Genomic DNA, 13,237 nt, shown 5'->3' with positions numbered 1-13,237 from the left:
GCAACGGAACAAAGCTGGATGGAGAATGACTTTGACGAGCTGAGAGAAGAAGGCTTCAGATGATCAAATTACTCTGAGCTACGGGAGGACATTCAAACCAAAGGCAAAGAAGTTGAAAACTTTGAAAAAAATTTAGAAGAATGTATAACTAGAATAACCAATACAGAGAAGTGCTTAAAGGAGCTGATGGAGCTGAAAACCAAGGCTCAAGAACTACGTGAAGAATGCAGGAGCCTCAGGGGGTAATGCGATCAACTGGAAGAAAGGGTATCAGCAATGGAAGATGAAATGAATGAAATGAAGCGAGAAGGGAAGTTTAGAGAAAAAAGAATAAAAAGAAATGAGCAAAGCCTCCAAGAAATATGGGACTATGTGAAAAGACCAAATCTACGTCTGATTGGTGTACCTGAAAGTGATGGGGAGAATGGAACCACGTTGGAAAACACTCTGCAGGATATTATCCAGGAGAACTTCCCCAATCTAGCAAGGCAGGCCAACATTCAGATTCAGGAAATACAGAGAACGCCACAAAGATACTCCTCGAGAAGAGCAACTCCAAGACACATAATTGTCAGATTCGCAAAAGTTGAAATGAAGGAAAAAATGTTGAGGGCAGCCAGAGAGAAAGGTCGGGTTACCCTCAAAGGGAAGCCCATCAGACTAACAGCGGAACTCTCGGCAGAAACCCTACAAGCCAGAAGAGAGTGGGGGCCAATATTCAACATTCTTAAAGAAAAGAATTTTCAACCCAGAATTTCATATCCAGCCAAACTAAGCTTCATAAGTGAAGGAGAAATAAAATCCTTTACAGAAAAGCAAATGCTGAGAGATTTTGTCACCACCAGGCCTGCCCTAAAAGAGCTCCTGAAGGAAGCACTAAACATGGAAAGGAACAACCAGTACCAGCTGCTGCAAAATCATGCCAAATTGTAAAGACCATCAAGACTAGGAAGAAACTGCATCAACTAACGAGCAAAATCACCAGCTAACATCATAATGACAGGATCAAATTCACACATAACACTATTAACTTTAAATGTAAATGGACTAAATGCTCCAATTAAAAGACACAGACTGGCAAATTGGATAAAGAGTCAAGACCCATCAGTATGCTGTATTCAGGAAACCCATCTCACGTGCAGAGACACACATAGGCTCAAAATAAAAGGATGGAGGAAGATCTACCAAGCAAATGGAAAACAAAAAAAGGCAGGGGTTGCAATCCTAGTCTCGGATAAAACAGACTTTAAACCAACAAAGATCAAAAGAGACAAAGAAGGCCATTACATAATGGTAAAGGGATCAATTCAACAAGAAGAGCTAACTATCCTAAATATATATGCACCCAATACAGGAGCACCCAGATTCATAAAGCAAGTCCTGAGTGACCTACAAAGAGACTTAGACTCCCACACATTAATAATGGGAGACTTTAACACCCCACTGTCAACATTAGACAGATCAACAAGACAGAAAGTCAACAAGGATACCCAGGAATTGAACTCAGCTCTGCACCAAGCAGACCTAATAGACATCTACAGAACTCTCCACCCCAAATCAACAGAATATACATTTTTTTCAGCACCACACCACACCTATTCCAAAATTGACCACATACTTGGAAGTAAAGCTCTCCTCAGAAAATGTAAAATAACAGATTATAACAAACTATCTCTCAGACCACAGTGCAATCAAACTAGAACTCAGGATTAAGAATCTCACTCAAAACTGCTCAACTTCATCTGAACAACCTGCTCCTGAATGACTACTGGGTACATAACGAAATGAAGGCAGAAATAAAGATGTTCTTTGAAACCAACGAGAACAAAGACACAACATACCAGAATCTCTGGGACGCATTCACAGCAGTGTGTAGAGGGAAATTTATAGCACTAAATGCCCATGAGAGAAAGCAGGAAAGATCCAAAATTGACACCCTAACATCACAATTAAAAGAACTAGAAAAGCAAGAGCAAACACATTCAAAAGCTAGCAGAAGGCAAGAAATAACTAAAATCCGAGCAGAACTGAGGGAAATAGAGACACAAAAAACCCTTCAAAAAATTAATGAATCCAGGACCTGGTTTTTTGAAAGGATCAACAAAATTGATAGACCTCTAGCAAGATTAATAAAGAAAAAAAGAGAGAAAAATCAAATAGACACAATAAAAAATGATAAAGGGGATATCACCACCGATCCCACAGAAATACAAACTACCATCAGAGAATATTAGAAACAACTCTACACAAATAAACTAGAAAATCTAGAAGAAATGGATAAATTCCTCGACACATACACTCTCCCAGGACTAAACCAGGAAGAAGTTGAATCTCTGAATAGAACAATAACAGGATCTGAAATTGTGGCAATAATCAATAGCTTACCAACCAAAAAGAGTCCAGGACCAGATGGATTCACAGCCAAATTCTACCAGAGGTACAAGGAGGAACTGGTACCATTCCTTCTGAAACTATTCCAATCAATAGAAAAAGAGGGAATCCTCCCTAACTCATTTTATGAGGCCAGCATCATTCTGATACCAAAGCCGGGCAGAGACACAACCAAAAAAGAGAATTTTAGACCAATATCCTTGATGAACATTGATGCAAAAATCCTCAATAAAATACTGGCAAAACGAATCCAGCAGCACATCAAAAAGCTTATCCACCATGATCAAGTGGGCTTCATCCCTGGGATGTAAGGCTGTTTCAATATACGCAAATCAATAAATGTAATCCAGCATATAAACAGAGCCAAAGACAAAAACCACATGATTATCTCAATAGATGCAGAAAAAGCCTTTGACAAAATTCAACAACCCTTCATGCTAAAAACTCTCAATAAATTAGGTATTGATGGGACGTATTTCAAAATAATAAGAGCTATCTATGACAAACCCACAGCCAATATCATACTGAATGGACAAAAACTGGAAGCATTCCCTTTGAAAACTGGCACAAGACAGGGATGCCCTCTCTCACCACTCCCATTCAACATAGTGTTGGAAGTTCTGGCCAGGGCGATTAGGCAGGAGAAGGAAATAAAGGGTATTCAATTAGAAAAAGAGGAAGTCAAATTGTCCCTGTTTGCAGACGACATGATTGTATATCTAGAAAACCCCATTGTCTCAGCCCAAAATCTCCTTAAGCTGATAAGCAACTTCAGCAAAGTCTCAGGATACAAAATCAATGTACAAAAATCACAAGCATTCTTATACACCAATAACAGAAAAACAAATGGGATGTAGTTAAACTAAAGAGCTTCTGCACAGCAAAGGAAACTAGCATCAGAGTGAACAGGCAACCTACAAAATGGGAGAAAATTTTCACAACCTATTCATCTGACAAAGGGCTAATATCCAGAATCTACAATGAACTCCAACAAATTTACAAGAAAAAAACAAACAACCCCATCAAAAAGTGGGCGAAGGACATGAACAGACACTTCTCAAAAGAAGACATTTATGCAGCCAAAAAACACATGAAAAAATGCTCATCATCACTGGCCATCAGAGAAATGCAAATCAAAACCACAATGAGATACCATCTCACACCAGTTAGAATGGCAATCATTAAAAAGTCAGGAAACAACAGGTGCTGGAGAGGATGTGGAGAAATAGGAACACTTTTACACTGTTGGTGGGACTGTAAACTAGTTCAACCATTGTGGAAGTCAGTGTGGCGATTCCTCAGGGATCTAGAACTAGAAATACCATTTGACCCAGCCATCCCATTACTGGGCATATACCCAGAGGACTATAAATCATGCTGCTATAAAGACACATGCACACGTATGTTTATTGCGGCACTATTCACAATAGCAAAGACTTGGAACCAACCCAAATGTCCAACAATGATAGACTGGATTAAGAAAATGTGGCACATATACACCATGGAATACTATGCAGCCATAAAAATGATGAGTTCATGTCCTTTGTAGGGACATGGATGAAATTAGAAATCATCATTCTCAGTAAACTATCTCAAGAACAAAAAACCAAACACCACATATTCTCACTCATAGGTGGGAATTGAACAATGAGATCACATGGACACAGGAAGGGGAATATCACACTCTGGGGACTGTGGTGGGGTGGGGGGAGGGGGGAGGGATAGCATTGGGAGATATACCTAATGCTAGATGACGAGTTAGTGGGTGCAGTGCACCAGCATGGCACATGTATACATATGTAACTAACCTGCACAATGTGCACATGTACCCTAAAACTTAAAGTATAATAAAAAAAAAAAAGAACAGCATTAGTGTATTGATCATGATAATGTTTGGAGAGCTTTGTAACTTAGGTTTTTATTGATGATCTAGTTATATATTGAGATACTTTGCTAAAAATGTCTTTCAAGACATAGTCTTTTACCAGCTCCTTAGATAGGTTTTTATTTTTTTTTTTGAGACAGTCTCCCTCTGTCACCCAGGCTGGAGTGCAGTGGTGCGATCTTGGCTCACTGCAACCTCTGCCTCCCAGGTTCAAGCCTTCCGAGTAGCTGGGAGTACAGGTGCATGCCACCATGCTGGCCATGCCCGGCTAATTTTTGTATTTTTAGTACAGACCGGGTTTCAACATGTTGGCCAGGCTGGTCTTGAACTCCTGACCTCATGATCCACCCACCTTGGCCTCCCAAAGTGCTGGGATTACAGGCTTTATTCCATATAATCTTTTTTCCATTTTTTCCTATTGTTCTGTATACGTATATATGTAGGAATATATGTATACAATTTTTGAAGTTTTATTTTTGACATTGTTAACCATATATAAAAATAAAGCAAATGTATAATTAATCCATATGTATCTAATAATTTAAATTCAACAATTATCCACATATTTCTGTTCTTTTATGTAAGTATTACCCCAGTTGTTTTTGCTGGAATATGTTAAAAGAAATCCCATATAGTTTATAATTTCATCCTTAAATAATATGGTATGTACCTCTAATCGGTAGACTTGTTTAAGAAGCCCTAAATTGTTATTACATCTAACAAACTAAAATTCTCCTTTATCATAATCTATAAAAAAGTTCATATAAAATTTTATCCAATTTCTTAAAATATAATTGTGTAGTCAATTCATATGAATCAGGATTCAAATAAGTTTATTCACTGCATTCGGATGATAGGTCTCTTACGTCTCTTTTATCCATGTCAGTTCATTCTATTATTCCACTAGTCCATTTATTCATTAAAAAATGTGGTTTTTCAACACACAACTTCTTATTTTTTTGTTGTCTCCCAAGTAACCGAGATTACAGGTGCCTGCCACCACACAAAGTTAACTTTTGTATTTTTTAGTAGAGATGGGGTTTCACCATGTTGGCCAGGCTGGTCTTGAACTCCTGATCTCAGGTAATCTGCGCACCTTGGCCTGCCAGAGTGCTGAGATTACAGGTGTAAGCCACCCTGCCTGTCCCACAATTGGTGTTTTTTACTTTCTACTTCATTGTAAATGCTTGATTTTTCTAACTTTTGTGATCTGACTATTGCTCATTGGTATACCAGCCAGATTGTGCTGCATAACCAAATCATTACACATTTACTTAATTAATAATACTGCAAGGCAAGGATAGGCTGAAAGTTCTAACAAACACTTGGCTAAGGTCTCATTGGTCTTAAATGGCTTTCTTCATATGTGTAGTAGTTAGCTTAGTGCAGGTTTTGGTAAAATTTTTCTTCAAGGAGAAGTACATGTTTAGTTTGGAGAGCCATGCAACACATGCCACAATTATTTGACCCTTACATTAAGCTAAAAAGCATCCATAGATAAAAACATAAATAAATGTACAGGGCTGTATCCCAATAAGAATTTATTTATGAGAACAGCTGAAAGGTCTATGGCTTATAGTTTACCAACCTCTGATATGATGGAAAAGGACAATAGGAATACATGGTGCTCTTCAGAAAAAAAACACAGATGAAAAACTAAGGTAATCTAATAAAATATAGTAACAGACATTTAAAAATGCCTGATGATCTTATTATAAAATTCTGATATATTTGAAAAAAGAATCATTGGCTTGAAGATAGTACAATAGAAATGACACAATTTAAAAAACAAGGTGAAGGTAAAATAAATTAAAAATTAAAAAAATAAAAAGAACTGGCTGGGCGTGGTGGCTCACACCTGTAATCCCAGCACTTTGGGAGGCAGAGGTAAGCAGATCACCTGAGGTCAGGAGTTCAAGACCAGCCTGACCAACATGGTGAAACTCTGTCTGTACTAAAAATACAAAATTAGTGGGGTGTGGTGGCACATGCCTGTAATCTCACCTACTCAGTAAGCTGAGGCAGGAGAATCACTTGAACCCGGGAGGCAGAGGTTGTAGTGAGCTGAGATCACACCATTGTACTGCAGCCCGGGCAACAAGAGCAAAACTCTGTCAAAAAAACAAAAACAAAAACAAAAAAACAGACTACAGAAGATGTGTGAAATAACACAATAACACAAAGGGTCTAACTTTTGTGTAATTGAGATCCCAGATAAAGATAAGAAAGAATGAGGCAGAAAAAAATATTTGAAAAAATAATGATTGTTCTTTTTTTTTTATCAAAATGAAAGATATGAAACCACGCATCCAAGAATGTCACATAATATCAGCAAGAAACAAAGATACAGGTAGAAAATATTAAATACAGCCAGTCAGAAGACACATTACTTACAGTTGTCAAAGATCAATATTACAGCAGACTTTTTATTAGATACTATGTATACCAGAAGACAATGAGTGCCATTTTTTTAAATGCTGAAAGAAAAAAAACCTCAAACTAGAATTCTGTATTCAGCAAAAAATATGTCTTAGAAATCAAAAGGACATTAAAGCTTTTCAAAAAATCAAAAACAGAAAGATCTCATATTATTGAATTTTCACTAGTAAAATTGGTTAAGGAAGCTCTTCAGGCAGAAAGAATAAGATGTCATATAGCCACAAGCATTGCAGTAAGAAAGTTGTAAAACTGAAATGATTATACAATTTTTTTTCTTTATCAATCTAAAAGATAACTGACTGTGTATAGAATAAATAATACCAACATATTGTTTGTTTCTATATGTAAAATAAAATGTATGAAAGCAATAGCACAAAGCTTGGGAGGGGGAATTGGGATGATATTGTTATGAGTTTTGTACATTATATATGAAGCACTGTGATATTATTTGAAGAAAGATTGTGATTACTTACAGATTAATATTATAAATGCTAGTATACTCAATAAAATTTTGAAGAGCAGAGTAAGAAATAAAGCATAAATGAAGTTAAAAATACAGTAATTTAAAAAATCATATAATATGGAAGAAGGTATAAAAGAGGAAAAAAGGAAAAAATAATAGAAGGAAAATAGAAAATACTAAGCAGCATGATAGATTTTAATCCAAGATATGAATAATCGCATTAAATGCAAATGATTTGAACCTACCTTTTAAGAATAATTCAGATTTTATTAAAAGCAAGACTCAGCTATATATATTTTATAAGAACTCTACCATAAATAAATAAATATCCACTTAAATACAGATCAAAACTAAATCAGTGGAGAAAGATATTCCATACAAACACCAAAGAAAGCTAGGTTGGCTATATTAACATTTAAAAAGTAGATTTCTAAAAAAAAATATTATCAGGTATAAAAGATATTTAACAATAATAAACATGTCAAATATTATATATATATATCTGTTGGCATAAATCTAGATAACAATGTTTGTGTAGGAAAAGATACACTTCATTTAAGTTTTTTAAAATTTTATTCTTACATTATTGTAAAAGAAATCTCTTATAATGTATTAGAATTTCCTTCATTTGGTAGTTATTTACTCCTTGTCATTTTCTTATTGAGAATGTATGCTTCCATTCCTTCCTATTATTTGAGTCAATATTTATGTATTCTGCTGAGTTAAAAATAAAACACTTGAACTTCTTGATTTATTCTACTATTTTTTATTGTCTAATTAAATAATTTGTATTTCAGGTTTCTGTATCCAGTGAAAATATCATTTAAAAGATAAACATGAAATAAATGTTTCCAGCTGGACTACACTATGTAAAAATGAAGTTATTTAGGATGAAGAATAATGACACCACATAGATAATCATATTTTCAGTAAAAATGAGCAAAACCAAAAGTAAATAAATTGATACATGTACGTTTGTGTGTTTTTACTTCTCATAATTTTACTTAAGGTATCTAATTGTCTAAAACAAAAATTATAAATCTGAGATAGCTCATATAAAAGAAAAATATCATAACATTAGCACCAATTATAATATGGGAATGAAATTAAACCGTTGTCAGTTCATTGCATTTGTAAAGTAGGAAATTGAAGCTTGAAGTGTGAGTTGAGAGATTAAAAAGCAACTTTCAGATGTGAACTGAGAAGTGTGAAGTAGGACATGGGAAACGCCAATGTGTAATGTGCTACTGACTTTGTTAAATGATACGTTTCGAATATAATATGCCTAACTTTGCATATCATATGCCTAAGTCAATCATTTATAAAAGGAGTAAAATGAGAGGTAGCCAATAGTACTTTCAGTAAATAAAATGGAGTGCAAAAGTAATATTTAATCAACCCAGAGGATGCAAAAAAGGAGTAAGAGAGAAAAAAAGTCATAGAAAAAAATGAAAAATGATACAATTTACACTTAAACATAACCATATCAATAATTATATTAAATGTCAGTTGATTAAATATACCAATTAAACACAGAGAGTGCCAGATGGGATAAAATCATTTACTATATTCTGGCTAAAAAAGACATATTTAAAATTTATAGACACATGTGTACTAAAATTAAAAATATGAAAAATATACCATAGAGAGAGTAAGCATAAAAATGGCATGGTACATTAATATCAGACAAAAGCAATGGGAAGAACTATTGTGTATAAAATACAATGGAAGACATTTTTAAACAATAAAACTGGAAATTTAACTGGAAGCACATTCATAGTTGGAAATGTAAAGCCCTTCTTTAAAGAATGGATAAAATAAACAAACAAAACCAACGTGGATACAAAAGGGTCAAGTATATGGATATCCAGATCCTCCTTGGCTTACAATGGTGTTACCTCACAATAAACCCATTGTAAGTTGAAAATGTTGTAAATTAAAGATGCATTTTATACACCTCACCTATGGAACATCGTAAATTAGCTTTGCCTACCTTAAATATGCTCAGAACATTTACATCAGCCTACAGTTGGGAAAATTATATAACACAAAGCCTTTTTATAATAAAGTGTTGAAGATCTCACGAAATTTATTGAATACTATAGCTAAAGGTGGAAGTGGAAGGATTATATGAGTACTCAAGCTACATTTTCTACTGAATACTGACCATTATAAGTCAGGGAGTCAGGGACCATCTGTAATTTTTGTTTACTCTGAACTGCTACAGAAATAACATGGATGTGTCCATACCTTCTTAGGACTTAAGCATAACCGTTACTATAAAACATGACAAGCACAACATAAAAAGTAAAATTTCTAACTAATTTCTCTCAAACATTAACAAATATTAGAAACTTAAATTCCATAATACATATAAAGGATGCTGCATCGCAACCAAGTAGGGCTTATTATAAAACTCTAAAGTTGGATAACAATTGGTTATCAATCAATGTTTTCTTTAACCACATTAAGAATCAAAGTCATAACAACCATATTATCTAGATAATTTCAGAAAACATTAAAAAATCAATACCCATTCTTTACTAAAAATTACTATTAAACTAATAATATGAGAGTCCTTTTAAATTATTTAACTGATTAATTAATTAATAATTTTGAGGCAGGGTTTCACTCTGTAGCCAGGGCTGGAGTACGGTGGCGTGATCGTGGCTCACTTCAGCAATCCTCCTCCCTCAGCCTCACAATTAGCTGAGACTACAGGCATGTGTCACCACACCTGGCTAATTTTTAAATGTTTTTGTAGAGATGAGATCTCACTATGTTGCCTAGGCTGGTCTCAAACTCCTGGGCTCAAGCAATCTTCTCACCTTGGCCTCCCAAAGGAGAGTACATTTTTAATTGAAAAAGAAAAACTATTAATAAAGCCATGATTTTCAATGCTGGGATACTGAAAACATCCCAGTACCACCTCTTAGATCAAGAAAAATGAAGAGATGCTTGTTATTCTTCTTATTCAACAATGTTCTGAATTATCTAGCCTCTGTTACAAGGTTTTAAAAAAATTCCACATGAATTTTAAAGGTGAAATCAAGCCTGTCATTATTTGCAGACAACGTGATGATATATCTAGAACATCCAAAGAATCAACAAACTATTTAAAATTCATATTTAGAATTAACAAGGTTGCTGGACACATGGTCATTAAAAAAATCAAAACCACAATGAGATACCATCCCACACCAGTTAAAATGGCAATCATTAAAAAGTCAGGAAACAACAGGTGCTGGAGAGGATGTGGAGAAATAGGAACACTTTTACACTGTTGGTGGGACTGTAAACTAGTTCAACCATTGTGGAAGTCAGTGTGGCGATTCCTCAGGGATCTAGAACTAGAAATACCATGTGACCCAGCCATCCCATTACTGGGTATATACCCAAAGGACTATAAATCATGCTGCTATAAAGACACACACACACGTATGTTTATTGCGGCACTATCCACAATAGCAAAGACTTGGAACCAACCCAAATGTCCAACAATGATAGACTGGATTAAGAAAATGTGGCACATATACACCATGGAATACTATGCAGCCATAAAAAATGATGAGTTCATGTCCTTTGTAGGGACATGGATGAAATTGGAAATAATCATTCTCAGTAAACTATCGCAAGGACAAAAAACCAAACACCGCATGTTCTCACTCATAGATGGGAATTGAACAATGAGAAAACATGGACACAGGAAGGGGAACATCACACTCTGGGGACTGTTGTGGGGTGGGGGGAGGGGGGAGGGATAGCATTAGGAGATATACCTAATGCTAGATGACGAGTTAATGGGTGCAGCACACCAGCATGGCACATGTATACATATGTAACTAACCTGCACATTGTGCACATGTACCCTAAAACTTAAAATATAATAATAATAATAAAATAAAAAAATAAAATAAAAAAGTCAGGAAGCAACAGGTGCTGGAGAGGATGTGGAGAAATAAGAATGCTTTTACACTGTTGGTGGGACTGTAAACTAGTTCAACCATTGTGGAAGACAGTGTGGCGATTCCTCATGGATCTAGAACTAGAAATACCATTTGACCCAGCCATCCCATTACTGGGCATACACCCAAAGGATTATAAATCATGCTGCTATAAAGACACATGCACATGTATGTTTATTGCTGCACTATTCACAATAGCAAAGACTTGGAACCAACCCAAATGCCCATCAATGATAGACTGGAATAAGAAAATGTGGCACATATACACCATGGAATGCTATGCAGCCATAAAAAAGGATGAGTTCATGTCCTTCGTAGGGACACGGATGAAGCTAGAAACCATCATTCTGAGCAAACTGTTGCAAGGACAGAAAACCAAACACCGCATGTTCTCACTTATAGGTGGAAATTGAATAATGAAAACACTTGGACACAGGGAGAAATATGTCACACACCAGAGCCTGTCATGGGGTGGGGGGAGGGGGGAGGAATAGCATTAGGAGATATGCCTAATGTAAATGAGGAGTTAACGGGTGCAGCACACTAACATGGCACATGTATACATATGTAACAAATCTGCACATTGTGCACATGTACCCTAGAACTTAAAGTATAATTAAAAAAAAAATAAAGGAAAATTGAAAGATTAAAAAAAAATACAAAAATAAAAAAAGTAATTGTATTTTATGTTCTAGCAACAAACAACTGGAAAATGTATATTTCTAAAAGTTGCCACTTACTATTGCAATATCAATACAATATCGCAATATTAATAATATCAAATACTAGAAATAAATCTAATGAAAGAGGAGCAATATTTCCCAATTGTATGTTCACATATTGAAACATTCAGTGTTGTGAAGATGTCAGTATTTCCAAAATTTTTCTATAAATTCATTTAAATCTCAACCAAAATTCAAAATCCAAGAAAGTTTTTTTTAGAAATTGATACAATGATACTAAAATTACAGAAATGCAAAAGCACAGGATTAGTGAAGATGGTCTGGAAGAATAAATCTGGGGAATTTATATTTCAAAAATCAAGACCTAACAAAAAACTATATTAATTAATACAGTTCAGTGGAAAAATTGGTGGTTGGTGCTATGTAATTATATTCTCTTCTGGAAAACAAAGTGTACATGGAATCCTATTTCAGACAAAATACAAAATCAAATTTCAGATGGAATTCATATTTAAATTGATATTAAAATGAAAACTATTTTAGCAGGAAACAAGAGAACATCAGGCTGACCTTGGAGTTGAGCTGATTTCTTAAAGAAATAGGAAAAAAGCAGCAACTACAAAAGAGGAAAAATATATACTGAAATATATTACAAATTATTTAAAGTGATTAATATATTGCAAAAGCAAGCCCCATCATGGGAGAAGATCTTCTAAATACATACGGTCAACAAGAGGCTGACCTCTGGAATACATAAAGAACTCTAACAAGCAAGTAAGTCTAAGATGGACAATCAAATTAAAAGAAAAGCAAAACTTGAAAAGACATCTCACAAAACAGAATACTCAAATTACCAATAAACACATTAATTTGCTCATCTGTGAGTCATCAGGGAAATGAAAATGATAACCCTAATGGGATACAATTCCACTTCTACCATATTAGGTAAAATGGAAAATGCACTAAAAAAATTACCAAGTGTGTCAAGAAGCTGATGCAATTAGAACTGTCCTATAATGCTAATGGGAGGGTCAACTGGGAAAACTACTCTAGAAGATTGTTGGGAAGTATCTATTAATGTGGAACATGAGTAAATCCATGACCTAGCAATTATATCATGAGGTATATGCTCAACAGAAATGTTCACTTGATGTGCAAGAATACTCATAGCAAGACTGACTGTAACAGCTAGGAAAGAAATTTGATCATATGCAGTAATGCCTTACAAGATCCATACTCACTCATTAGCACTACCTAAAAAAAGTCTACCATAAATAGAAATATTTTAAAAAGTATGAAATTATTTATATAAACAAAATCTAGAATATAAATAGTAAGTGGAGGATTATCATGATGGGAGATTTATTCTTAAGATATTATATAGTCATTAAAATCATACTCACAAATATTA

General features: G+C 34.7%; 1 long non-coding RNA gene across 7 annotated transcripts in view; it reads left to right on the top strand.

Moving 5' to 3' along the window:
• Window positions 1-13,237, top strand: part of LOC104007069 (uncharacterized) — a 197,831-nt gene that overhangs the window by 178,917 nt on the left and 5,677 nt on the right. For 6 of the 7 annotated variants that reach the window (XR_010158244.1, XR_010158243.1, XR_008548725.2 and 3 more), the window contains one exon: window positions 7,976-10,804. The exons of the other annotated variant lie outside the window; for it this stretch is intronic. This is a non-coding gene — a long non-coding RNA (uncharacterized LOC104007069). Of the gene's footprint in view, window positions 1-7,975; window positions 10,805-13,237 lie in introns of those variants that run through there. 7 annotated transcript variants of the gene reach the window in all.

This window comes from Pan troglodytes, chromosome 5 (genome assembly GCF_028858775.2).
Source record: "Pan troglodytes isolate AG18354 chromosome 5, NHGRI_mPanTro3-v2.0_pri, whole genome shotgun sequence".
Taxonomy (NCBI): Eukaryota; Metazoa; Chordata; class Mammalia; order Primates; family Hominidae; genus Pan; species Pan troglodytes.
Note: the sequence above shows the minus strand (reverse complement) of the source record. Positions and strands in the feature narration are given on the sequence as shown.